Here is a 5289-nt window from a genome sequence, read left to right as displayed (position 1 = left end):
TCTGGAGCCAACATTGTGAAATTCAATTAATAGATTTCTTTTGTGAACAATCTGTAAAAAACAAGACATTTGCCTTGTGAATTGCTACATTTTTTTCTAGGTTTCGCTGCAAGAGACTTCTGCAGGAAATGCTGCTTAAAGCTTTGTGTAGTAAATAGCTAAGATGAGGATCTGAGGGCTCTTATGGTTACTGTTATGTGGGGAAGGATTTCTTTTTATCATATTGCAAATATTGCTCCTGCAATAAAATGAAACATGAGTTTTGTGCATGTCGCACTCCCAACAGCTTTTTTGAGCAGTGATCCACGAGACAGCAGGTGGCGTTTCTTGATCATACTTTCCTCCTGATGAGATTTTTAGGGATAACTTTTACCTGCAGTGTCAGTTATGTAAAGGCTGAGCAGAATGAACAGTTTGCCCTGTGTTTAACACATGCCACCTTAAAATGGAAAATCTGGGCATTAGTTATCAGCCTCAAATGGCTCGTGACAGGCATAGTCCACAAACCTACAGATCTACAGCTTTTAATTTGAAACTTACTGCTTTTATTGAAACAATTCATCTTTGCAAATTATTGCAATTAAGTTTTTACAGTATTCTGTGGAAATACTAATCAATGACACAGGAGACAGGCTGCTGATGAAGAGAAAGTTGGGCATCTTTTCCAACTTGAATTGTAAAAGCATTTTTTACATTCACATGGGATCTGGATTGTGTACAGTCTTCAAAGGACTGATACTCCCCTGCTATAAATGCTTCTGCTTTTCTCCATGGGTTAATACCTCTTTCATTTTCCTTTCCACAAGCATCTTGAGTCTTGGTAAGGAAGAATCACTTCCTCTGTGCTTCTCCCAATTTAATTTTCTGCTTCAAAACAGTAAAAATGAAGGTGAAAGTCTTAGTCATTACCAGGGAACTCAGGAATGCTTCCAGGCGTCAAGAAGATTTTTCATGTATTTAATGAACTTCTACACTTTAGTGTAAGTTTAAATAACTGTTTAAACAAAGACTTTTTAGAACTTTGCAGCACTATAGAAAGTAGGGAGGCCTATAGTATATAGGTCTAGAGATAATCAACTTTGGGTTTACTTTTTTGTTTCTTCGGGGTTGTTTCAGACTGCATCCTTCTAAAATTTTTTATTGCAAAATAAGCAGAGACTTGTTTGTTTGTTTTAATGCTACATCTATTGTGGCTGCTTGCATGCTCTTGTAATGCCACATACTCCTTAGTAAGTTTATTGAAAGTAGATGTTGCTCATACACCCCCTTCCGCTGTTTCTTTTCTCCTGCTACTTATGAAGAGTGTTTTGAACTCAGCAATTTACTGATTGTCTGCTGCCCTTCCAGGCTATTTTTAAACTCACCTAACTTTCATCTGATTTATAGATTTAAGCAGTGAGAGGGACTAGGAAGGCTTAAACTACTACTGGTACTGGCCCCGTGTTTTGTAATGTGAAATACAGTGCTTTTTTCATATCTATCTTTGCTTGTGCTATTGAAGATAGTTCGCTGAAGACATTCAGGAGCTTTTGCTGTGTCTTTGCTCTGTGCAGCTGTCTGGACCTCCTAATAATTCCAGCAATATGCATAGTGAAAACCAAGATAGTTTGACTTCACCTCTCCAAACATAGGTTCTGTTTTTTTCAAGTACTGATGCTTTAACTAACTACAAGCCCTTTTGTATACTGTGAGGTAAGGTCAGCTCCCAAGTCCCTAGACCAAGCATCAACTCAAAATAAATGCAGGAGCACTGATTTCAGAGGGAAGTTGAGTTAGGGACCATCTGTACATATCAGACAAATGGATCAGAGCCAGCTGAGCCTGGTCCTGGTGTCCACATGAAGGGTAAATGTGCTGTGATAGTTATAGAAGACTCCTTCCTATGGAGATTAACATAGCAATATGGCAACCAGTCTGGAAGTTGTGGAGGTGCTGCCCAGGCTTGTTCATCCTTTGGACTATTACCCCTTGCTGATCTTCCATGTGGGAACCAGTGATACTGCTGAGAGTAACCTGCAGTGCATTAAGGGTGGCTACAGACCACTGGAGATGAGTCTGAAGGGTAAAGGAGGCAAGTGGTGTCTTCTCTCTCAGTGAGAGAAGGAAAGGCCTAAGCAGAAGTGGACTCATCCAGGGTGTCACGGCTTAGCTGCATGGATGATGTCACAGGCAGGGCTTTGGCTCCCATGACCCCAGTCACAGTGAGAGCTACTGAGCTGGAATGGGGCATGCTTGACGAAGTGTGGCAAGAGTGTCTTTGCAAACAGGCTTCCTAACCTAGTGAGAAGGGCTTTACATGAGGTATGCCAGGGACAGTTACCATAATCTGGAGAGAATTGAGGGCGCAAGAGGCAGAGCAGATACATCTAAGAGACAGCATGACAGCGGAGGCTCTCACACTTCCTCTGTAAAAGGAGCACAACTTGGGACCTGTTCTCAAATGCCTATACACTGATCTGTGTAGCATGAGGAACAAGCAGGAGGACAGTCTATGCACATCTGCAGAGCTAAGACCTCACTGGGATCATGTTGATGTGGTGGGATGGCTCTCATGACTAGTGTTACGATGAAGGAACGCAGGAAAGACAGGGGTGGGCGGGATGGCAGAAAGGTTGAGTTCTGTATAAAGGAGTCATATGCATGAAGCTTGGCTCTGGGACAGGTGATGAATCAGTAGCAAGCTTGTGGGGTAAGGATCAGAGGACAGACCAGCACAGTTGATGCTGCAATGGGTATCTACTACACTGTTAAAGAGGAGGCAGGTGAAGCATTCTTCAGGCAGCTGGAGAAAGTCTCAGTCAAAGGCCCCCATCAATGATTAATCACCCTGCTGGGAGGGCAGTGTGACTGGGCACAACCTATCCAGGAGATTTCTGGAACTTATTCAAGATCATTTCTTGGTGCGACTGGTGAACTGGTGAGGGAAGGTGCACTGTTGGACTGGTGACTCACAAGTGAACAAACACTGGTGGACAGTATAAAGGGCAAGGGCAACCTTTGCTGCAGCAACAATGAGACTTGTGGAGTTTAACATCTGAGAGGAGTAAGCTAGATCCAGGACTTCAGAAGAGTAGATTTAGATTTGTTCAGGGACCTGCTTGCAGGACCCTGTAGGGAACTTTCCTGGGAGGAAAGGGGCCTGGAGACCTGGTTGATCTCCAAGGACTGCCTCTCTGGAGCACAGGAGTGATCCATTTCAATGTGCAGAAAGTCAAGCAAGCTGGCAAAAGCTCAGCATGAATGAACACAGAGGTCCTGACTGAGCTCAAACATAAAAAAGATGCACACAGAAGGTAGAAGCAGGGATAGACTACCCAGGAGGAATGCAAAGACGTTGTCCATACATGTAGAAGGGGAGTCAGGAAAACCAAAGCTTAGCTGGAGTTAAAACTAGCAAGAGAGATGAAGGATGATAAGAAAGGATTGTTTAACTACATTGGCAGCAAAATAAAGGCTAAGGAGAATGGGGGCCTACTGGTCAGTGGGGCAGGGGTACTAGTGACAAATGACAGGGAACAGACTGAGGTACTCTGCCTTTTTGCCACCAAGCTGATCAACGGAAAAAAGGCTGAGAGAAATGGGTTTGCTCAGGCTTAAGAAGAGAAGACGTTTGGAAAACCTTTTTCCTGTCTACAGCAACCTGATCAGAGGATAAAGAGAAGGTGGAGCTAGACTCTTTTCAGAGAGTCATGATGATAGAACAGGAGGCAGTGAACACAAGGTGAAACGTGGGACATTTTGATCAGGTATTAGTATAAAAAATTTATCATGAGTGTGATCAAACCCTGGAACAGTTTACCCAGAGAGAATGTAAAATTATTCTTGGAGGTGTTCAAGACCTAACTGGACATCGTCCTAAGCAATCTGGCCTGATTAGACCTACTCTGAGCTGGGGGTTGGACTAGATGACCTTTGGAAGTTCATTCCAAACTAAATTGTTCTGTTATACACCCAAGTAAGCTACTATCCTGACATGCATTCCTCCACTGTCCTGGGAGAAACAAATGCACATGAAGATTTCAAATTCTGAGCAGTCTGCTCTAATTTTCTTACCAAATAGCCACAGCTGTATGTGCAAGCCATATGCACAGCCTACTTCAGGAACAAGGCAGAAGGAAATAAGTGCATTCACTTGTGTCAGACATAAAGCTTTGATGTGACCACTTGGTCTGATGGTATCCTTGACAGGTGACATAACTATTGTTTGTCTGAAATAGCTGGGATTCTTTGCTCCTGTAGTCCCAAAGTGACAGATTCTTTCAGCGACCTGCCCTTGCATCCACTCCATCACCTACTCCAAAAGAGAAATTGTCCTCTTAGTTCACATTAAAGGTGTTTTTTTCAAGGCTTTGTATTCAAGGTAGAGTGTAAGATGTGCTTTTCAGGTCCAATTTCCAAAGTCCTGAGCTAGTCCTTGCTGAAAAGTTTCTATGCAGTTAAGGGAAGTTTGTGGGGTCTCAGTCCCACTTTGTAAGATGCTTGAAGAGAGATTAGGACCTTGGCTGTATTCAGCAGAAACTATAATATCAAAATGAAATAGAAAATCACTCACCTCCATTCTTGCCTATGCTAGGTAATTCAGGCTAACTACCATGCAAGAAATTACCACATTTACTTCAGGAATAGGAAATGTCTTGTAGCAAGAGACTTGGCAGCACCATACTTGATGGAAAATTTTAGAAAAGAATAATGGGAAAGTTAATAGTAACATTTGGAACAGTGCAGTGTGAATTCCCAGGTAACAACTCCCTGGTAATTACTCAATTTACAAGTGCTGTAGCACTTCTTTCAGCTTTATGGCCATAAATGGATCTTGCTCTGGATGGCAGGATTTTGATGATTATTTTTTTGTTCCTGGCTTAAACATTAGAAAGAGTGGTCCTGCACTCCTTTCAGGCACCATATGCTGCAGAGCTGGAGCTAGAGAGTCCAGCATAACTTGTTAAAACAGGAAAGGGGATCAGTTCACAAATTCGCTTTATCTAATTTTAAAAGTCCTAAGTGTATGGTTAAACATTAGCAAAATAGTCTGAGAAATTTCTCATCCTCTTTCTCTATAATACCATCACTTAGGGAGGGTAAAGGGAAGGGAGGAAAAAAAGGGAGAAATAAAAGGCAGAGACATTGTTGGGAACTTCTTCTTTATGTTCAAAGCTTTACTAGTTCTCACATCAGAACGACAGAAAAAGAGAACTGTGATGGAGAGAGAATGATACATCTACAAAATTGCCCTGGTGGTTAAATACTTTCAGGGGAAATTCAGACCACAGGGTCTGCTCTGCTGCACTT

This window comes from Athene cunicularia, assembly GCF_003259725.1.
Source record: "Athene cunicularia isolate RWA chromosome Z unlocalized genomic scaffold, athCun1 chrZ_part4, whole genome shotgun sequence".
NCBI classification, from domain to species: Eukaryota; Metazoa; Chordata; class Aves; order Strigiformes; family Strigidae; genus Athene; species Athene cunicularia.
This window is presented reverse-complemented; position numbering follows the sequence as displayed.